Source organism: Ostrea edulis, chromosome 4, assembly GCF_947568905.1.
Source record: "Ostrea edulis chromosome 4, xbOstEdul1.1, whole genome shotgun sequence".
Taxonomy (NCBI): domain Eukaryota; kingdom Metazoa; phylum Mollusca; class Bivalvia; order Ostreida; family Ostreidae; genus Ostrea; species Ostrea edulis.
The window spans coordinates 53,423,919-53,448,479 of NC_079167.1; the positions used below are offsets into that span (position 1 = coordinate 53,423,919).

The following is a 24,561-nucleotide window of genomic DNA, read 5'->3' on the forward strand; positions in this document are numbered from 1 at the left end:
TCTAATTCTTTTATCACTTCTAGTTTACTAAACACAGAAGGATAGATGGTATATTTAACAACCATTTATCTTGATTTTAAACATTCAAAATTGTTCAGACTCCTTTCGTTATACACAAATACCTAAATGTTTTTCATATTGAAATTTTGGTTGATAAATGTGATATCTAGAAAATCAGTTAATGTTGTACCATTTTTGTATACACTGGTCGAACATTTGCTTTACTGCAACAAGTACATGTAATCCATCTGGTGTTAATACACCATAACAATTTATCATTCGATTGATCACTTCGTTATCTTCACCGTTCATACCAGAATTACTTAGCTGCCGTACAATGTGTCATCAATGTTTCACGAACACATCTTGTACTTCCAACAGTCAGTGTTGCATGTTTGTGAATAATGAATACAATTTGTTTTTCGACTCGATGAAAATTCTAACTTGTAGGATGATTCCTAGTTTAAGGTATTCAATGTGTGACGAAAGGATAATGAACAATTTTGAAGGATTTATTCTAAATATATGTTTAGTGTTAAATAATGATGAAAGTGAAATAGATGAAATTCACATGACTTATCGGTAAATGATTAAAAGCTGGCTTTTTTGCACCCGAGAATTTTGTTTTGAAGAGCTGTCTGCCCTTTGTAAAAATAAGGGAAAAAACTAATTTTCTTAAAATGTGTGCAGTAAATGATTAATTTTAAATTATATTTTCATAAAGAGAAAGTGTGTGTAGCTTTTCACCAAGAGATTTGAATGAAAATATAACTTCTTTTAAAAATAATTGAATAGAACATGCTCTTCCCAAAGTATTCAATGTAAAATTCTACTTGAAATAAATCAAGCAGTAAACAAAATTTTGAAAATTCCTATGGAGGATTACTTTTATGCCCCGCCATGAATATGGCCGGGGCATATTATGTTCGTCATGTCCGTCTTCCGTCCATCTGTCACACTTTGTATTTAGCTCAGTTTCAAAGTAACTATTGAACATATGTTTATCAAATATTATATGTTGATACATTTTGGCAACATCTATTCAACTGCCTCAATATTTTTTTTTTTTTTACCTTGACATTTCCTTCAACCTCACTTTTCCCTATCTGGTGTTTAGTTTCAAAGCAACTATACTATTGACAATATTTTTACGAAAATTCTTACACTGATACACATTAGTGGTAGCTATCCAACTGTGGCATTATTATTTTTTACTTTGACCTCATTATTCCCTATTTGGTTGTTAGTTCAGTATCAAGTTTTTGCCCCTTTCTGAATATGACCAGGCCTGGATTTCTCGAAAGAAACTTAAGTCGAAACTTGGACTTAAGTCTGAGATTTTGCTCAAATTTTGACTGCTCAAATAACACAAAAATTCAAACTTAAGTTTGAGATTTTTTCTAGAAATCCAAGCCGGGGCATATAGTGCTTGCCATGTCCGTTTGTGATATTCATGTATATAAATGATCTGTATTTCATGCGAGTACAATTTTTTTCTCTTTTTGTTGGAAGTAATTTTGATTAATGATAACCTTTCTTTTGATAGCTAGACAAACGCGAATGATAATTATGAAAAGTGGTACTAATTATATCGCTGTGTAACAAATAATCAAAAGTAAATACACCTATATAGTTTCTTTATTCGTATTTCTGATGAAATAGTGTTTAAAATGAAGTCTTGGGTAGCGAAATCTCTCGAAATTCTTTGCTACAGCTACAAAGATTTTTTAGCCTAGTGCTGTTATACTTCTCGGTTAATGGCAGAGAAAAATCAATAAAGTATTCCTTATTGCTGTATTTCGGCGTGACTTACCATATCATCAATCCGGTTACCTGCAGCAATGGCCTTGACCTGTTTTATCTTAAAATAAAAAAAAAAAACGGAAATTATTTTGTGAATGGAATGAACTTTTTTTTTTTTTTTTAGAATAATTATAAAATTATTGAGTGAAAAAGATTTCTTAACAAAATATAGAATGACTATAATATTTATTTTTTGACTTATTTACCTCAGCAAACACTTTGATTTTGTAGGGTAACTTTGGGTCAGCTGCATGGATATGGTCACAAGATCCGGTGATAAACTGGTCCTGCCCTGCGTGCAACACAGTTGCTAGACATATCAGTGTTTTGAATCTAACACTACACTTCCACATTTATGATGACTGGTTCCTGCCGCTGTAAATAAAAATGACAAATAAAAATTATGCTAGAGTTCCTCATTAACAATATCTTAGTTGTTTTTGGTGGTCGACCTGACCAGTCTGTTGAAATTCCCATGGGCAAGAATTGTGTTCCTTTGTATTCAGAACCTTCTACGCGAGAAGAAAAAATCTCTTGCTGTGGCCTTCAATTTGACATTTAGATATATCGACGATGTTTTATCTATTAACAATAATAACTTTTATTCATATGTCGTTTCGATATATCCCTGCGAGCTCGAAATAAGACACCACAATTCGATATTTTATTGAAAGTAGATATTAACGGCAAACTAACAACTCAACTTTATGACAAACGGGATGATTTCAGCTTCCCCATCGTCAACTGTGTCATCTGCAATGGATGATTCCTGTATGGGCCTAGATAAATGATTGTAGTTTTGTTTTTGTTTTTAGTAAAAGCAGTTTCATGTAAAGTTACGTCATGGTATAACATATACTTATATTACAATATTTCACAAAATCCTCAGCTAAGATTTGTACCTTTCTCTGAAAGAACCCTGAGGCTCAGCTTCCATCCTTGTTTTATCAAAGGACGCATCTAGCGCTGTGGCATCTTCTGATGGATCTTGTACATCAGGCTCTCCGACAATGTCGAAGGTTACATTTAGCACAGGAACTGCACCAGACTCTCAATGAATGACAAAGGTTGCATCTAGTGGTCTGACTTGTCAACTCAGAGTTGCAGTTGGCACAATCGGAGCCTGTTGGAACAAATATATCATGAGTATATTATATTTTTAACTCATTTATCAATACATGCATCATTTGAAATAAATTAAACTAAACTCTTCTTTTAATAAATATAGAAGAACTTTATATCTTTACCACAATAATTGCAAACATATTTTAACAACCTCTATTCTGGTGGATTCCATGTTAGAGATGGTAATTGAGCTGTCGTCTGCAACAAATATTGGTGCTGTGCAATCCCGGAAATACTATACCATCCATTATCCTCGCATTGTTTTTGTGTAAAGAGACCGAGATATCCCTGTATCGCACAATCTATTCTGCCACCGATTGCATCCATCACAACATAGTGCATGTTGCTTGGATTGATTGATTGATTTATGTTTTCCGCCACATTCAACAATTTTTCAGTTATATGGTGGCGCCCAGTTTTTATTGGTGGAAGAGAGAACCCAGATACAATGTACCTGGGAAGAGACCACTGACCTTTCACACTTACCGACTCGAGCGAGATTCGAACCCGCGCCGACAGAGGTGAGATGCTCTAACCACTCGGCCACGGAGGCTTGGAACGACCCTATATAAAAAAAAGATCTATCATTAATAAAGATTTCTGTTATAAATTTTATCGTTACTTGAACATGTTGAATGTGATTGGATTGATTGATTGTGGTTTTACGTCCAAGTAAATTGAAGTATTTAACGTAAATTCAACACAATACAAACTATATTTCTTGGTAAATGCTGCCACAAAGGGGATGCTATCTTTCTACCGATAAAAATGCACCCAAAATATATAAGGGGCTCCCCATAGGGAGAAATCATTCAATGTTGCTAAGGGGAAGTGTTTCTCAAAAAAAAAACAACCCATAAATATAGTACATTCGTCTGCTTAAAATCATTTATACATATAAATTGCATTGAAATACAACTACTCATGGGTTTTTTAAAACTTAATATAATGAATATATATGTATCAATAATCAAGTTCTTTTCATGCTTTTGTATTTAAATTCAAATAAATTTGTATGAATTTAACTACAGCTGTATATATACATGTATAAAAAAAAAAAAAAGTACCAAAAAACTGACAATGTGGCAGTAAGCTTCATACCTTCCCAAAGTCTTTAAACTGTTCATAATTATTTTAACGGAGGGAAATTCATTTAGAGGTTTGTTCCCTTCTACCTTACAAAGGTGAACATAACGAACAGTGATCAATTTCATTTAACCTTTATAATGAATACAAAATAGAGATTGGGCAAACACGGATCCCTGGACATACCAGAGGTGGGATTCGGGTGCCTAGAAGGAGTAAACATCCCCTGTCGACCGGTCAAACCCGCCGTGAGGCCTATATCTTGATCAGGTAAACGGAGTAATCCGTAATAAAGTCTGTGTGCCAAGAACGGCTAACACGTCAGACAGCATTTGACCCAATGATAGGTTTATTGGCATACTAGATAATTATGACGACCATAGAATTTGCAAAATGCTGACTTTAAACGAGGCTGTTGAAACCTCTGTAACATCAACATGTTTGTCAGTAACCTGCCTCGACTTAAGGTAGCTCACTACACTAAAGCTTATACTCTTATGACACTACGTCACAAGATGGCGATTTAAATGTTTTGTGAAATTATTTGTATCGATCGATTTGTTTGTATATCATCGTATCTCAGTGGTTAAAGCATTGGGCTGGTGAACCGCAGATCTCGAGTTCATATCCGCCAGAGTCTTTTGTTCATATGTGTTGAAATAATTTTTTTGAAAATCATGTTTTTATCCAAATTTGCATATTGTCTGACTTTTTGGCATATATACTTATTATATATCATAAAATCTTTTATGATTAAACCAATTCCTACTGATTTGAGAAACTATTTCAGGGTGCAGTGAGCCACCTTAAAACCTGATCATATACAGAATAAGCTCTTCTGTATTGAATCAGTTGAGAGATATAAACACCATATGCAGGTGATAATGGAATATTGCTGCATAAATATTGGAAGGTGTCGATGGAGAAACTGAAATCATCCCGTTTGTCATCCGTGCATTGATAGCAACATTCGGATTGAAATATGAAAATGGAGAATTACAAAAAGAAAACGGTTGTTGGACGACAATATTAATGAAAGTTCGGGTGTCCAAGGTAGTGCAACTGTTGGTGCTAAAGTCGATGACATGGTGTCTAAGAAAAAAAACCCATAAAATACAATAAAACGAGAAGGACCCGACATTATTTGCCACAATAAGGAAAGCGAATTGCAGTAGCTGTACTTCGATAAAGAAAAGGCCTAATGTATTTCAAATATTGGGGGAAAAGTTTCCTGATAACTGCACAATCGAAAGGCTCCGAGAAAATGAACAACTTTCTTAAAGGTTGTTCACATTTCAGGGTGGAAAGCATGAAAAGTCATGAAAAAAAGTCAACATCTAAATTGTACAGTTTATCACAAAAGAAAATGTTCTGAAAATCCACATGATAGAGTATCCTGTTGTAATACTGATAGCTTTGGCCATAGACCAATAGTTAATTCTTTATTGGGATTGAATGAGAAGCAGCAAGAGAAACTAAAAAATATTTACAATATTGATCGATTCAAGTGTGTTGACTTCATCAGTAGCATATATGGAGCTACCAAGAGGGAACTTACCATATTTCAAAGCCCTTATATTAGTGTTTTAGCAGATGACCCATGTAAGCACACTGACGTAAGCACAAAGGAACAGGAAAATGATTGTCCGGTATATACAACGAAGCGGTCACCCATCGACAATATTAGCCAGTATTGAAGAGTTAGAACATTCTCATGTTGATAGTGTCATTAAGGGAATTTTTCATGCTTTTGCTACTGTCAAGTCAACTCAAGAATCTCTCAAACCTGATCAACCAGATTCTACAATTGTGTGTTGCAATTTTGATGGTGCCAATGTTAAACAGGTTGTGTATGTGTGTGGCCAATTACTTAGAGCGTATCCGCACCTAATCCCTGTATGGTGCATTACAAGCTTCAGTTAGCAATTATGGAGGCTATATAAATGTCCAGACTGTCAACACTTTGGAAATCACAAACATGTATGAATACTACCACTGTTCTCCAAAAAAAGGAAGAGAGATAAAAGCTGAAATAATTGATGTTGATCTGGTTAACACCCCAGATGATAAAGTGGTAAAACACCTTTTATAAAATGACTGAGCCCAAGATTCCACTATCTGGTACTGGAATAACTATCTGAATACTCTCTAACCTAGTACTTGTTTTGATTTTCGTGTCTGGGTGAGATGGCTTGCCAGTCAATCAAGTAATATAGTATTTTTCATAATTTACAGACGTTTCAAATGCTACTAGTGAATATATAAGATAAATAAATATAAATGACTGAATTACCAGGATTGAGGAATATATAGATGACTGGTATTTATATTTTTAAAGTATATTATTTTGACTACTGTAGTTCTCTTTTTATATAGTTCTTCCAAACTGAGAACCTGCTAGTTGTAGAGGTGAATCCAGAAGTGGAGGCTACCATTCTCAAACTTCTGGCTTTTCATCCAGGACCCATTATGAGTGAATTTCTGGAATTATACAAATCCTAGGGGAAAATGTTTGGTGACATCATATCATAAAACTATTTCATCTTCTAAAATTAGGTTATATACCCCCCCCCCCCAAAAAAAAACCTCTTATCATATTTTGAACAAAGTTAACTGTAGAATCGATTTTTTTTCTGTATAATCTACAACACTGAAAATCATATTTCTGTTGTCACATCTGCAGAAAAATTAACAGGGTTTCAAATCCCAGTGTGTTTAATGTCACCAAACATTACCATGAATGGTTTGCTTAAATTACATATATTCTATGTGATAAAAGTGCTCTCACATTCTTGATTCTCTTTTTGAATGGATTTTAATTTAAAATTACTTTTGACTTTCAACAGATTTGCAGTTTTCAATGAAAGCCCTCTGAAGGAGATTGCTGTTTTTGACTTTATGAAATGACCAAGAACTCCGCACATATGGAGTTGAACACATCAACTCCCTAACTTACTGATAATTTTGAATCTTTAATTTTTAATGAAGAAAGGTTCTCTTACTGGTTGGATAGTAACAAGAGACATATCGGTGGTCACACTATATATAGATATTGCCCTGAAATTTAGTTACAAGCTTCCTCTCGGAGGAATTTAAATTCAGTTTGCATTTCAGTTGGATTGGTGTACCGTACATGACCTACTTTAAGGGTAAAAGTAGATCGAACAGCTTTCAAGATTTTTATTCGTTATGATTACAGGTATTGCCCTGAAATTTTGTCACAACCTCCCTCTCGGGGAAATACATAATCGATTCACATGTCAGATAGAGTATGTACCATGGACTACTTTAAGGCTTTACTGTTCGGAATGTGATGAATAATATGCTTACAGGTCCAACGGGCGTATGTTGTACCGTTTGCGGTACTCTTGTTGTTATATTGGTACCAGTAGTACTTAAGCTAGTAACTGACAATCTTGGGCTAGTAACTTTGTACTGGCACTAGCCCCTGGGCTAGTAACTTCTTTGTCCCCCGCCGCGATGCGGAAGGGGACATATAAATACCAGGGTCTGTGTGTCCGCCCGTCCGTCCCAATTGACTTTGTGGACGCAACTCCGACGGATTTTGTTCAAATTTTATAGGATTGTAAGTCACCATATATAGTTGATCATATTGTGCTGCCATTTTGACTCGACAAATGTTACAGGAATTACGGGACTTTGTTGAATTTATACATGCTACACTATAGGAACACCTTGTGGATGCAACTCCTTGGACACCGCTGTACGGATTTTGTTCAAATTTTGCAGGATTGTTAGTCACAATATGTAATTAACTACCTTACACCGTGATTTTTACAGGAATTATGGGACTTTTGCGCTGTGCTTCAATTTATTATTATTATTATTATTATGATTTTTTTGCAGTGGCGGAGGACATATGACTACTCTTAGCAATCTTGTTTTAATTTACATTTTATTTTCACTTCTGTCGGAATTCCCAGTCCTAATAGTAGACGTATTATACATTGACGATAAAAAAGTTTATTTTCGATAGTTATTATTCTACATGATCCATTGATGATTAGTTTATTGTTAGGTTTTCTCGATTATTTCATCATTACTGAAAACATTTTGATAATTTTTGTAATCCCATCACAGACGGCGTTTGCATGGATAGCGTTAAAAGAAGGGTACCATACGCTGTTTCCTGATCCAAATCAGTAGCGTGTGTGCCCAACCCTGACTTCAGTCACTCCTTACACTCCTTAACATTGACCCCATCAAGGTGTTCATTAACCTTTGAGGGATATTATTCCACTTCTGAATAACGGCCTGTGTGAGTCGAGCGACGTTATGTGGGACGTTGACGCAACCCTCCTGTCCAGCTTGTCCTAAAAATGCTTGATTGGAGACAAATCTAGACTATGGTGGCCCATCAAGAACTGGGACGTTGTTTTGAGCCAGAACGTCACGACAAACTCTAGCAACATTGGGCCTCGCGTTGTCCTGCTGCACCGTAAGGTTACGTTGATGGATAAGAGGAAGGACGTGTGGTCTCCAGACCTGATCTCGATATATTACTGCTGTAAGATTGCCATGGTTAACCACGAGAGGTGTTTTCACGCCTTGAGCTATCCCTGCCCATCTACACAAGCGTCAGAATATCTCGCACCACGACGTCGATGGACACGTTGTAGTCCATCTTACGTGTGAAGCTATACTCGTAAGTGAATAACACGTCTCCAATGGGCCAAACGAAACCGATCAGGTACATGTTCAAGCATCCACTGTATTCAACATTGGCGTCGCCTTTGTGTAAGTGACGGACCAACATAGACACGTCGTGGCATAAATGAAACCTCTGAAATCGGTTACGGAGGTGCGAGAGATGTATGCCTCTATCTTGACTTAGCAACGTAACGTAACGCTCGAGCGTGCGCTCCTGGGACGGTCACCCAATCCCCCTGTGGCTCTGAGCCGCCCAACTAAACGGAATATTGTTGTCTCATGTACACCATATTGCTGGACTACATGACGTTGCGAATGCCCCTGCATTATCAGAGCAATGACCCTACCCCAATCGACTTCATTCAATCGCGGCATTTCGCTCTACTATCGCTTCGACAAGAAATGTAAAGCTGATCTGTACTGTTTCAATGTTCGATTTGTAATGCTTTACCAGCACATATGGTGCAGCAGTACCCGTATGCACGCTTTCAATTCTTGAAAAATCTGCTGAAGGCTTGAGGCGTCGAGTGGAGTCACGGTCGGCTGAATTTTTTCACGGTGCAGGGAGGTAGTTCAGTGTCATATTTAATTAAATTTCGTCTACGTGTCTAAAAGTTATATTATAAAAACCGAACTTCTCCCGCTAGTATATATTTTTCATGTAGTTCTGTATTCATACACGCAATGTATAGAGCGTCCCCGAGAAACTGTAAATCATCGCAATTTTTAGACATCAAAAGTTGGTTATTATACCCCCCGCAACAAGTTGTGGGGGGGGGGGGGTATACTGGGATCGGGTTGTCCGTCTGTCTGTCCGTCCGTCTGTAGACGCAATGGTTTCCGGGCTCTAAAGCATTATCCTTTCCACCTACAGTCACCATATCATATATATGGACTACCCATGGGATGAAGGTGTTCCCTATCGATTTTGGGGTCAAAGGTCAAGCGCACTGGACATCGAAGTAGCAATATGGTTTCCGGATTCTAAAGCGTTATCCTTTCCACCTACAGTCACCATATCATACATATGGACTACCCATGGGATGAAGATGTTCCCTATCGATTTTGGGGTCCAAAGGTCAAGCGCACTGGACATCGAAGTAGCAATATGGTTTCCGGGCTCTAAAGCGTTATCCTTTCCACCTACAGTCACCATATCATACATATGGACTACCCATGGGATGAAGATGTTCCCTATCGATTTTGGGGTCAAAGGTCAAGCGCACTGGACATCGAAGTAGCAATATGGTTTCCGGGCTCTAAAGCGTTATCCTTTCCACCTACAGTCACCATATCATACATATGGACTACCCATGGGATGAAGATGTTCCCTATGGATTTTGGGGTCAAAAGGTCACGTGCACTGGACATCTAAGTAGCAATATGGTTTTCATTTAAATTCTTTAACGGCTTTTTTCATCACATGGAACACCCTTTGGGAGATTGGGGTAAGCGGGGGGTCTTCTTAGTGAGCATTGCTCACAGTACGTCTTGTTTGTTTTACGTCCCGTCAAGAATTTTTCACTCCTATTGAGACAAGGCGTAAAAACTTGTAGGTGAAGTACAACAAACTCAGACCTATGTTTAGCGAATAGAGCCGCAGCAGTGGCACTTCCTTTACGTGCCTACGCCGACTCGACACGGGACCTCCGTTTTTAAGGTCATATCCGAAAGACCCGTGGTTTTCACTTCTAAATGCCGGGTATTTGGCGAAGGAGCAAATACATGTACTACCTGTGTTTATGTCTTGGGTTTGACGCGCCGCCATGACATGAATGGGACTCAAACTCACGACCTCCCGGTTACGAAGTGAACGCTCTACCACTGAGCTACCGTGACCATGAACAAAAACATTGAAAATGTAACATGTAAACAGTATATAATGACAATTACAACAAGACCCCGACATATGTTAAAAGTTGACAGACGCCGGATAAAAGGTGATCAGAAAAGCTCACTAAAACTGATGACATTTATTTCTTATATTTACGTTCTACTTTCATTTTTGTCAGAATTCCCTGACGTTAAGGTGGCTCACTACACCTAAAAAGAGTTTCTGAAATCATCGCGAAATGATTTTATTCTGAAAGATGTGATGATATGTAATAGGTACATATGTCAAAAAGACAGAAACTGCAATTTTGGATTTAAGACAAAAACCACCCTAAACCCGATACCTTATCCACTGAGCAATGTAAATATACAAACAAATCAATCAATAGATAATTTCACAAAACATTTAAAAATCACCATCTTGTGACGAAGTGTTATAAGAAAAAGTACAAGTCTTGGTATAGGCGTACTATATTAATCAAGATTCATACACACGTTGTTCACAACTGGAGTGCATTCATGAGGGAATGGCTATAATACAATTTTGTAAAGATATCAAAAGTAAAAAACATTGGAAATGTAAATATAAAGTTTTATCAACACAACAAAACGAAAACACGATTTAGTTCGCACCGTCAAGCGTGTGGCACGGCCCGTGTAAACAAACCATCCAATGATTTGCAACACCGATACTACCCTTGTTTCCTTTCTCTCCAACTTAATACAAAGTTAGTTCCTTCAGCATCACATTGAGAAAAACCGAGATAGTTGAAACTTCACTGTCATTTCAACTAAAACAAAAAATTACTACCAAATGTGATGGATATTTTTTTCCTATTGTTACATGGTCGTAAAGGCAACGTTTAGAATCACATAGCCAGATATTACTTGCACACAAAGATTGTCAGTCGGAGAATTTTTTCCTTAAACTGTATTAATTAATCTTCTATGTCCTTGAAATAGAACTGCTCAGTCAGCTGCACCTATATATTGCTATATACAAAAGAACCGATTGTTCAGTTATCAGAGACACTCCGCTAACACAATATTCATTGCTTTCTCACGAACAGCTGTTACCTCACGGATAATGAAACACATTTGTGATTTTTTTTTAATTTTGTGTTGGTACGCGTATCCTTGGAAAAACTAGTCAAAATACAGACGATGTCTGTAGTGCGATTTGTTCCTAAGGGAGATTGGTATCCGCAGGAACGTTCTTGCTCTCTGACTTTCTCAAACTGTTTATTACATGTAATGATTAAGACTCAACGGTAAAAGTTTGTACACCAAGTCGTTACCTCCTTCACAGGCAATGGTGACGTCTTCATATGAATGAAAAATTCTCGAGCGGAAAGTTAAACAATATACAACCAAAAGCCATTCCTTCCTCATGGCAAAGAAGCTAATTGCAAGTGGAAATGACAAAAAAAAAATAACAGTAACTAAGCTAATCTAACTAAAACGTATGCCTACAATAAACTGAATGACTGTTACTTGGATAAAAGATCGAAATTCATAAAACACATCCAATCAGTCGGACATATTCCTTGCAATGTGATTAATGAAGGTCAAAGGCATTTCATTGCTATTTCCGTGCTTTATATAAAAAAATATTTCAAAATGCAATGTGTATCATGTATCATCCTCTTAAATGTACATTAAATAACTGTATCCCATTTCCATTCTCAATGACCGTGTAGCGTGTGACAGCGTGGCGAGAATTCCATCGTCATCGAAAACAAGGTTTTTGACTTGCCAAGATGGTCGAGCGGTCTAGCGCGCTGGTTACATGCTGCTAGGAGATTTGGTTCCCATAGGTCGTTAGTTCAATCCCAGGTGTGTGCGGAAGTGGGTATCCAAACAAAGTAAAATTTTCTGTGCTTTATATATATACATATATATATATATATATATATATAACCGTAATACATGTGGTCAATAACATATATATGTAGTAACGGTCTAGTAAATCAGATGTTGTCCAGAGAGCTCCAAACAAATACTTTGATATATTATATATGGTGTATTAGATATGAAATAAATAGAAACATTATCTACCAACGTAAACACTGGAGTTGTGAAGACGTTCTAGGACGATTTGTATAAAGAGTGTAAGACGATTCTGGGTTGGTAAAAACAATATGCATGGAGTGGAATTATATTCTTACTTCAGTTTTTGAGTGCTGTGAAGTGGGAACAGAAGGAACATATCAATTATGGATGTCCGACGTACACAACTATTTCAATTCTAGTCTGAACTTCAGCAGGTTTGTTTTTAACTTTGAGTACTACATGAAAATTACCACCATTTTTTAAAGATCGATTACCTCAGGATTTTTCCGTAGAATATGATATTCTGGCTATTTACTGTTCAATTAACTTTAGAAATATAATATGATCGGGGAAAGCTTTACTTAGCAATCAATGGGTTCTGTTTTTGATGTATGATAAGATAGTCTCTGAAAATGAAGGCCAGCGGATAGATGGTATTCTAATTGCTGGTTCATCAAGTAAACTAAGGCGGTATCGGTGTTTGATAAGTGATAGAAAACGAATCTGAATAACAACGTGACCGGTAGATTTTATTTCATGATATTTCCAGTTCTGGAATGAGAATAACAGTTGCTGCAATAACTATTTACATTTATCATATCTGTTACTAGACAACTGCACTTGTTTACAAAGTATGTGGTTTAGTAATAGGCAACGAAACATGACGGCAGACTTCTAAGCAAAACATACACGTGGGAGGTAAACACAGGATGCATATCGAGGTTCAGTTTAACATAACATATTGTATAGGTCTATACTGACAGATTATATAATAAAAGACCTACTTTCTGATTGTATAGCCCTAAACTGATTGCTTGTATGAGTCTATATTGACAGATTATACAATAAAAGACCTACACTCTGATCGTATATGCCTAAACTGACTGATTATATAGGTCTAAATTGTGTAGAGGTGTAAACTGACTGATTGTATAGGTCTAAATTGTGTAGAGGTGTAAACTGACTGATTGTATAGGTCTAAATTGTGTAGAGGTGTAAACTGACTGATTGTATAGGTCTGAATTGTGTAGAGGTGTAAACTGGTTGTATATTTGTAAATAGGCCTAAACTGTCTGATTGCATACATAAGTGTAATCTTACTGATGATACAGAAAAAAACCTGACTCCTCGTACAGGTTTAAACTTGCTAATTATGTCTCCCCGCTTCCAGGGGGAGACATTTCTGTCAGTCTGTCTGTCACAAAATTTGTGAACGCTTCTCCTCATATATGGCTTATCCGATAGACTTTAAACTTTGTATAACGCTTCATTGCCATTTGTAGATGTGCATATTGTCGGACGTGAGGATCTAATTATTTTCCTAAAAGTTATAGTGGATCTAAGAGGGGTGGATAATGTAAAATAGCTTGTGAAAACTTCTCATCCTACGACTTATCCGATAAGACTTGAAACTTTGTACAATACTTCAATGCCATTCGTAGATATGCATGTTGTCGGGACAGGAGGATCCAATTGTTATCATTAAAGTTATAGTGGATCTAGGAGGAATGGAGGGTGTAAAATAACTTGTGAACACTTCTATATGGTTTATCAGATAACCTTGAAATTTTGTACAGTACTTCATTATCATTTAATGGTGTTCACAGTGTTCTGACCCAGGGATCTACAATTTTCCTACAATTTACAGTGGATCAAAGAGGAGTGTTTTGTAGCTTTTTTTTTATTGTACAAGGGTATTTTCATTTTCCTACTGGTACATGTACTTCAGCACAACAGTCATTATTTTTGTATCATATACAACAATGACTTTGGTCAAATCGATGTTAAATCTTTTTTTCACCTTTTTTCTCAATACAAAAAATGTAGTTCATATAATTATTGTTCATGTTCCTGCTCATGCTTTCTCCTCTTTACCATGCAATACATTAAGGGGAGGAGGGTGTGATATGGAGCACTTTCAGTACGGAATATCGGAACCACTGTTTCGTCTATGATTCCGTCGCGGTTTTAATATTTAGTGCGTCCAACGAGATAACGTTTTCTGCGTTAACTTGTGCAACTTTTCATTAAAGCAATATAAGCTGCAACTGACGGCATTTTTTTAACTATCCAAGTATGCACTAAATAACACATATCGGTATAACTAATATAATTCCCAAGATCTGAAGAAAAATAAACAAGTTAATATTGTTTGAGAGCATACCTACAATGACATTGTTGGAAACCCATGGTCGGTCGCTCTACGATTACCTACCGAGGGTCACAAGGCCGATATTTTCGCTGGAAGGTGTGTCTCGACTTCTATATGTGATTGGTCGCTTTACCATTCCTTTTTGCGATATTCAACCAATGAAAAAGCCCCTTATTTCCAGTTCTCGGTAGCATAGAAAAACATGCTTTTGAAGCCAAGATTTTAACTACGTTTAAGTTGGACAAGTTACAAAATTTTCAGCGAGATGCTTTATCTACATTATTGAAGCGAAGGGTGTATTTGTGTCTATAAAGACAGGGAAAAAAGCCTTTGTTACCAAGCGTTTACTACTGCGTACGAGTCTATGTACAGGTCTACATGTTCAGCACGAGTTCGTAGTTCCATCATACGGGAACAATGGTTTTTTTAACAGACTTTGTATTTCATCGGTTTCTATAGGTGTGTTAAACTTACGTGCGTATGAAGTACTGCCGTAATTTGTTCTATTTGTGTTGTCGGCACAATTTGAGCCAGTAATTGTGACCTTCGATCTAAAACACACCTCTCTAGTGTGAACACAATTGATGTCTCACCTACGCTAATTATAAAATTACATGTGAACGGGATTGTAAGACCATACCTCAATTCAAATTTGTATCTAATTTTTAAATTGTAACATGCAAGACTGATTTTATTTACGTGCCATGAAGCAGTGATGATAATAAACATACCAGAGGCGGATCCAGGATTTCCGAAGGGGGGGGGGGCACATGTGAAAGTGAAGTATTAGTTAAAATAATCAGCCATTTTGGGTGCCAAATCTGGAGTTTTCATCTATATATCTTTGATAGTGGCACAACAAAACACACACTTCCATGTCCGCCGCCATTACAGCTGACACTTTGAGTACCGGTAATATTTACGGCGATTCCCATTGGTCCTCGATAGGTCACGTAAGAACACGCATTTTAATCAGTTATGCGAAAATATCGGCCTTGTGACCCATGGTAGGTAATCGTAGAGCGACCAACCGTGGGTTTCCGACGATGCTACAATGAACGTTTCGTATAAACCGCCATTGTGTCGTATACACGGACATGGGAATGATGATTGCCGAACATACTCGGGTTTGTAGGACCGAGGTCGTATACAAAGACAGAAACTGACATGAGTAACTACATGTGTCGTTTGTGTTTAAATATTACATCATTTCATGAATGACATGAAGTACTATAAGTGTAAGAAAGTAATAATTACACAAATGTGCTACTGAAATGAAATTTTGATAGTGAATTTTCTATAAGATTAGCATGTAAAATTGTTTACAAATTTGACACACGCTTAGTGCTTCTCTTTCGCTTTTTTTCGAACTGGTGACGTCTAAGGGCAATGTACATCGTAGATTACCAGCAGGAATTACTGACAGGATGACAATGATTTATTAATCGACATTTTCTGCTGATTTGACGTGTTTATTGCTTCAGATTCACACAGGGTTACATGTTGCTGTACGTACGTATCTGGATACGTGTACTGGGGCATTCACTTGCAACATTCTGAAAAATAATCTTTAAGCAGATATTTTTGTATCAGAAATTAGTCGTCTTTGGCCATTACCAATTTGTATACAAGAGTTGCCAAATTGACGCACACTTTTCGTAACTTCTTTTTCCGAAGAGTTCCAAAATGTTCAAGTTTCTCTATCCCGTATTTGGGGAGCTGGGAAGACATTTATTTCTAACAAAAATCAAATTATATGATGTATATGATATGGTTAGTTTAAATGTACGTTCATGTCGATACGTCACCAGCTTTAGTCACTAAACTCTAAAGTCTGAAATCACAAAGGAAATATGAAGTTGTATCATTTATTAGAATAATCATCAAGCTTTATTGAAGTAGCGGTTAGCAATGTATAAAATTGACGAGATGACTGGCTCACTCATAAAAGCCTAAATCTATTAAAGGGTAGATCACTCAAAGTGCAAAAAAAAACAACTTGTGTTCCAGAAGTTATCCATGTACCGGAAGTATTACAAATATTGCAGCATCGTTGACTTTTAAAATGATTTTATGTATAATGGTGTTTCTGTTAAGACTTAAAAGTTTTCTTTTGTGTGTCCAACTATAGACTTTTTGGTAGAAATCAAAAGAATGTTGGTTACAATCCGGCATCATAATCAGAAAGGTCAAATCGTACAGGGGGTATAAATGCTTGTTTTGACTATATATAATTCTAAACATTTTCTCGACGCGAGAATTCTCTAGAGAGGAAAAATGTAGAAAGAGAGAAAGAAAGAGAGAGAGTTTACATAAGTACATGTACACGTATTTCTTGATCAATGCTATGATATAGAAGGTTCTGGGTTTATCTATTTATTTATTTTTTACGTAACATAGCATCTCTATCAGCATTTCTAGGAGTTCCTATATTCTGCAAAAATATCATTTTCTGTTTTCACACAGAGTACTAGAAAGTTTAAGTGATTGCAACAGAAGACAAAGCTTTAGATGAACAGGCGCGTGCTAATTCCTTTGTATTTCTTAAAACAGGTCCTTCAGTTCTTAATTCTATGTTTTGTATATTTCGGCAATAGCATAAGGACTTTTGTGATAATCGGTAAATAAGTGTTAGAAGGTGGAGCAGATTGATTCATAGGGGAAAGATCTGATCCAAAAACTACCACAACGTGGAACAACAGATTTGTAAAATCACAATAATCTAAATTGAAATTCCAAACAATATGCCGATAACTTTAATCAGTAGCATTCGTGTTAGAGAGCCATGTCTGTGTAGTACTTTTGAATAAGCTTGTAAATGTTTTCTCGTTACGACTTTGATTGTTGTCTTTGAATTGTTTTATGACGGCAATGACATTTTGTTAGGTAACTGAACTTTGGTGCTACTAATTCAGATGATGCTAAAATTCATTTTCATCACAAAACGGTAGAACAGTTTTAATGTCTTTATTTTTCCGTTAGAGGCTATAAATGATGCACTTTCCCCCATCACGTTAAACGTCACAGTACAACTATCATAGGTCTAAAATTGACATCACTATTGTATGATTTAGAATTTGAAATTAACCTTTTTTTTGTGCACAACCTGTTTACGGGAAAATAAAGAAGAGGCCCACAGGCCTTAACGGTCACCGAAGTACCATAGCCCACACAGAGAGTCTCATATCTACAGTTAAACCTCATTCTGGAGTCGTGTGCTTAGCTTTATGATCTTTATACATATCTTCACCTTGCATACAATTCCCATTCAATTACAATAGAAGGAAAGATGAAGTTTGAAGCATTGACATCAGCCCTTAGTTACTTCCCCCAATGAAATATACCTGTAATTTTGATGGTCAGCTGTTACCTCTCCTCTAAATGTGTATTCATCTTTCATTGAACATCAAAAAAAATAAAAGAAGAATTCTTAACCATTATATACTCTATGACCATTTTGGTTTTCCCCTCCCCCTAGAATCAATTCCCCATCCCCAGGGGTCATGGAGTCTCCAATTCAAGTAATCTTTCTAAACATGTAGTCAGTTTCGGCAGAAGTAAAGATTTTTAAACATCATAAATCAATAGTGTGTGTGTAAAAGTTAGGGGGGGGGGGTTTAACAAGTTTTAACTACAATACTTTCAGTATAAAAATGTGTTAACCTTCATTCTCTTATTCCCATTCTAGGGCCTAAACCTTGAACCCAGGTGCCACGATTTTCACAACTTAGATAGAGGGCCTCATGGACATCATAGCCATGCATTTAGTTTTTCTCACACATGTAGAGAATATTTTCTAAGATTTAATATATCTTTACTATATAACCATATTGGCCCCACCTTGAGATTGAACCCCTGACCGAATGGTCATGGATTAAACAATTTTGATAAAGGGCTTTATGGACATACAATCTTATTAAAATCAGATCCTAGAATACGCTCACAATCGCAGAGTATAAGGCGCGGATCTAAGAAGTCTGATTTTAATTAGATTGCATGGACGTCATAACCATGCATTTGGATTTTCTCCTACCTGTATGGCAGTAGATATTTTTGAAAAATTGGTTGGGCTTTTCTTTTTGGATGCAGTTTCCCCCCACTCGCGAGACTCTGGGGGAGCTCTAAGACCACAATTCACATTCCACTTTTGTACTTTTCAAGACCAACGACAGTAGATCACCTGAATGACTCGGGTGACCTAATAAGTTTTATTAATTCTGATCACCTGAGTGACTCGGGTGACCTAATAAGTTTTATTAATTCTATAGTGATCTAGAACAAACCCGATACATGATAGATTAATTAAAATAGTAAAGATTACTTACGACTAAATAAGCATCGTAGTTTTTTATGCAGGCGAGAGAGGTTGATTAGAGGACAATTAGCAACTAATAAGACTGAAGATAGCATTAAGACAATTAGCAACTAATAAGACTGAAGATAGCATTTTCTTAGACATATACAATGTACTTTGTACATATGTAAGACATACTGAATGAGTGAGCATGCGCAAACTAACCAAAATATTTTGATATAAAAAGGGGTGACCTATTGAACTTTTCATCTCAGAAGGTGACCTTCACAAACTTAACAACATCTACATCAAAACTATTCATAACGACTTGCAACATACAATGAATATGTGCATAGTTAACAGTCTCTTATAAGGCTGACATTTAGGAACACGTAAATCGCCAATAGCCTTTTCTCTGTTAGGTGTTCCTTTATGCACTATTCATTACCGACGCAATTAAATTAGTCACCTTCTTCCATAGAAGCGAATCCACCCATCTGTGTATTCTAACTGAAATCAATGGATAGTTTGTTTTTCCTGCACATCCATTGGAAAGCAATTCTTGTTATTCATAAATAATCGTTGAAATTAAGTTTTTAAACGTTAAATACATCCTACACCTCGTCAGTTTGAAAGGTATCTGAAGTAGTCAATACTTTGATAGAAAAACCAGCAAAATATCATTCTGACAGTAATTGCTGTAACCTCCTAACGTAATGGATATATTCATAGCAACCGGCTTTTTACAATGAAGAAAAAAAAACCACTCGTTGATCTTCATGGTGAAAATTGTGTAAGCTTAATAACTTGAGTCTACTTATTGTAAACATTTATGTAACGTGAATGCCAAAATTTTAGAAATGTTAATACTCGAACAATATTCTGACATTTGGATGCATGGATAAAATCTGTAGATGCTAAATTCTTTAACTTGTATATATTTATCGTGCTTTCTTGAAATACTCATATAATTCTGCATTGTGTGTGTGTGTTTCCTCCAAAATTTCAAAATTTTTCAGATTCCGAAATTGAATTATTAAAGATTTTAGAGACAGCTTTGACAATGTTATACTGTCATACATTTCCCTTATGAGCGTCCACAAGGAAGTCTACATCCGCCGCATACAGATGAAAAATTAACAACCTGAAAAAAACAACGACACAACCCTTGGCCGGATTTTTTAAAAATTATATGGCCACACAAGGTTACAGAGGAAAATTATTCAATTCTATAACCTGGATTTAATTTATCGCATTTTATATCAACTGCAATCGATTCACAGTGAGGTAAATCCTGCGTTGCCGCTCTCAAGTTGTCAGCAACGAAACGCCGAAAGCCAAGCATTAAAATAATGCTCACTTGCTGAAAGTGAAACATTGATGGATGGATGTGCTCTGTACTGTTGCTTATAATTTGTGAAGACTTGGCTAGTCGATTTTCATATACCAAACAGGTATGTATATGACTTTACTTCTTTGCAGATATATATGATTGATGAGGCACGTTTTATTGTTGAAAAATATATTATTTTGAATTTCCAAGCAAACATTTTTTTTTAATGACTGGTGGTTTGTTTTGTTTTTTTATTATTGACAATTACGTTTTATTTCATATGTATCAAATTCAAGAAAATAAAGTCCTTAAATAATAAGAGGGATATACAAATATAGATTTTAGTTTTCGAAATCTTATAATGAAGACTCATTTTGTCATTCTGTTTTATTGATAAGTTTGGAAGACAAAACCCCTTAACAATTCGGTGAGATGGAGTCGTAATTCCATACTATTACCTAAAAAAAATCAGATTAGTTACAGAAGATGAAAATAGATATATTTTTTTACACAAGAGGACAAGTAATGCTGCATCAAAGTCGATATTATTTGTTTGAAGTTTGTCATAAAAGAGGTGTCAACTTTAAAGAAATTAATGAAATAACCAAATGAACATTTAATTTGCTCTTTCATCTAGAAAACTGTATAATCGATTTAATACGAGATAATGTTACAAATGGACGCTTGGTGAGAGAGTGCTGTAATTCAAGAATGAAAAATCAGTGGACAATAAATCTCCTTTAACCAGTGCATTTGTTTTATAATGTATGGGTCAGGGCCAGCAAAAGTCGTCGGTTACAAACTGAGGAAACCTACCCATACCGACGTAGATTTGTTTCATCGGCGATTCTTCCCATGATTTTATTACTGTGTGTCACTGTCGATTCACGACCGATTTTTTATTATTCATTAAAGATTACAGCAAACAAATAACTCGACGGATCTAACCGCTCTTGTTTACCGGTCCCGGTAGCTCAGTGGTAGAGCGTTCGCTTCGTAACTTGGAGAATGTGAGTTCGAATCCCGCTCGTGCCATGGCCGCGTCAAACCTAAGATGTAAACATAGGTAGTGCTTGCTCCTTCGCCAAACGCTCGGCATTTAGAAGTGACACTCACGGGTCTTTCGGATATGACCTTTAAACCGGAGGTCCCATGTCGCGGCAGGCGTTGGCTCGTTAAAGAACCCTCGCTGCTACGGGCGTAAGTGCTAAGTGTAGTACTTTACTGACGTCTCATGATAACATACCAGTGAAAAATTCTCGACGGGACGTCAAACAATCAAAGCAACTTCATTTAATTGGGCTTACTTTAACATTAAATCATTCCAATTATTGTTTCGATGCCATCTATTTCCCCACGCTATGTTTATCTCTACCAAATCAGAAGGCGTTTCCAAGGAAATGTTGAAAGACAATTTGAATATCACAAAGCAGAATTATCTTATTTTTTAAGTCGGGTGTACAAAAATCAACATTAGCTCTGAAGAGATATTTGCCGACTGCATTTCCTAAGATTCTAAACGTTTAACAATTTGAAAGAACATTGCTTTTTCGCTGTCGACAAATGTCTTATAAATAAGATATGAAATCCATCAGTTAGACTGAGCTGTATATGTAGCTGGTATCCTTGGTGTCGCGAGCTGTTTCTCCAAGACATACGCTGTCAGGTCATACATCTTTATCCCATCTTAGTTGTGGGCGGGGTACTCAAAAGTCAATCGATCATTTTGTGTTTTTCGGCTTGCTCGTCGTAGTTTTGATAGCAGTGTTATGGAATCTTCACATCAATATGTACATGGAATTAAACGTATATGTATTATTAATATATTAGAATAATTAATGTTGTTACCCTCCAGGTATAATCAATATCACATGAAAATTGAATCTTTATGAGTAATTATTTTACAAAGAAAACTGTTGTCAGGAATAAAGCTAATATTTGTAGATTACAAATATTTGCAAAATAGTGGAGGAAACGCGGAAACCACACAAACTGTTTTGTTGGAGAGAATAGGCAGTTTTCAATCTATTCAGAATATCTATCCCCTGGGCAATTATGAATATGCTAGGGGTTGCAACGTGTACCTGGTTACACCGCGTGCTGGACCGGGTCGTCGGAACATCCCATTATTGAATATCAATATTAGTCCTTGGTTATACAGGGAAAATATTGTTTTGTTTTGTTTTGATAAACTTTGAACAGGAAATCAAAACTGACGTCTCCGATTCAATTTTATATGCACTTGCAGATGGTCTAATACATACACTTGTTCTTTGATTGTCTTCAGCTATTGACGAGTTATTGCGACATACATGTATATATGTATTAAGCTACATGAAATTTTTTTGTTTCCTTTTACTATCTGTGGCGTTCGGGGGATTATGCATTTTTAGCTCACCTGAGCTGAAAGCTCAAGTGAGCTTTTCTGATTGCCTGTCGTCCGTCGTCTGTCTGTAAACTTTTCACATTTTCGACTTCTTCTCCAGAACCACTTTGCCAATTTTAACTAAACTTGGCCAAAAGCATCCTTGCGTGAAGGGCTTTCAGTTTTGTTCAAATGAAGGGTCATGCCTCTTTCAAAGGGAAGATAATCACAAGAATGCAAAAAATAGGGTGGGGTCACTTAAGAATCTTCTTATCAAGAACCACTGAGCCAGAAGAGCTGGAATTTACATGAAAGCTTCCTGACACAGTGCAGAAAAACTAAATGTATGGTGATGTGGAGCAGGAAGGCCTCGATCAAAATGTAAATTTTATAATCCCCGGAGTAGAGGTTCTTACTCCAGGGCTGGTCCAAACTTGGTATATATAGTGTATATTTGCAAAACATGTAAATGATATTTGCTTTAATGCTATTGAAACTAAATAGATAATTAGAAGGGGTAGGTAGTCCTTTACCAAAATTGTAAATTTCATGATCCTGGGGGGTAAGGGTTTAGTTCCAGAGTGGAGCCAAAATTATCATAGTGAGAATTCTCTTCTTTATCTTTGCTGATAGGGTATAACAACTAAATGCATAATAAGGGAAAGCAGAAAAGGGTGTACAAAAATTGTGAATTTCGCAACACCAGGGTTTTGACTCAGGGATGGGTCCAAATTAGTCATATCGTATTGTATTATGTAAAGCCTTTCATCGGCAAATGCACTTTTGAGGGCATTTAAGTTCTTTTTTTATATACGCTTCGTGGGTATCCGGGTTAGAATAGGTCCTCAGTATCCCTTGCTTGTCGTAAGAGGCGACTAAATGGGACAGTCCTTCGAATGAAACCATAAAAACCGAGGTCCCGTTCACAGCAGGTGTGGCACGATAAATATCGATAAATATCCCTCCCTGCTCAAAGCTCGTAAGCGCTGAGCATAGGCCTAAATTTCGCAGCCCTTCACCGGCAATGGTGACGTCCCCGTATGAGTGAAAAATTCCCGAGAGAGACGTTACACAATATATAATCAATCAATCAATCTTGTTTTATACTGTTGCTGAATATTAAAATTTAGCTTAGATATTCAGAACAGGACACATTTTTTTCTAGATTTCATAGTCACTATACATCACTGTGCTCTTATAGAATTAAATTACAATGATATAGCAGAGGTTATATTGGGAAATATAAATGTGCAGAGGTGTCATAAAAGAAATCAGTCGCACTTAGGAGGAATGGAGTCGTCTGTACGATATGATCAACTCGTTATAAGGAATCGTGTGACGTATACCGGAACGTGAATCTTTGAAGTTATGAAATATGTTGGCATTCAGGGATACATCTCTTGGACACCTCCCCCACTTAAAGTTGAATTTCAATTGCTCTGTCTTCTGTCTTGCTGTTTCTTGATACTTTCTAAAAGGAATAAATTTGAAGTAGTTTTATAACTTTTACATGTATACTGCGGCATACCTTTTTGTTATCTGTTTAATTTGTTTATCGAAGTGAGAAACGTATTCCTGAATTTCCTTTTTCACATTCGTCTTATATTCCCGACTTTTTATCGTGTGTGTCCTTGTAAAATTGAAAATAATACGGTAGTACCGAAAACACAGACTATCACTTGCAGACTTTTACAAGTTGGAATGAAACTTTAAAATAAAATTTTGAAAGATTTCCGCATATTTTTATATCCCCAGTGATTGGACATAATTTTTCGTAATCATTTTTATTACGTGTATTATTTTGTGGCTGTAACGACATACATGAATCTGTGGATAGATTTAGTTTT

General features: G+C 36.3%; 1 protein-coding gene and 1 long non-coding RNA gene across 6 annotated transcripts in view; both read left to right on the forward strand.

Moving 5' to 3' along the window:
• The first annotated feature begins 363 nt into the window (after positions 1 to 363).
• Positions 364 to 2,222, forward strand: LOC130054206 (uncharacterized). Its single transcript, XR_008802488.1, has 2 exons — positions 364 to 468; positions 2,035 to 2,222. It is a non-coding gene; the product is annotated as an uncharacterized LOC130054206 (long non-coding RNA).
• A 10,353-nt stretch (positions 2,223 to 12,575) lies between these two features.
• Positions 12,576 to 24,561, forward strand: part of LOC125669043 (prostaglandin E2 receptor EP4 subtype-like) — a 29,331-nt gene continuing 17,345 nt past the window's right edge. For 2 of the 5 annotated variants that reach the window (XM_056162943.1, XM_056162940.1), the window contains exons 1-2: positions 12,588 to 12,785; positions 20,036 to 20,470. The gene's annotated coding sequence lies outside the window, so the exon portion shown is untranslated. Of the gene's footprint in view, positions 12,786 to 19,644; positions 19,810 to 20,035; positions 20,471 to 24,561 lie in introns of those variants that run through there. The other 3 variants (XM_056162941.1, XM_056162942.1, XM_056162944.1) reach the window with 3 other exon arrangements.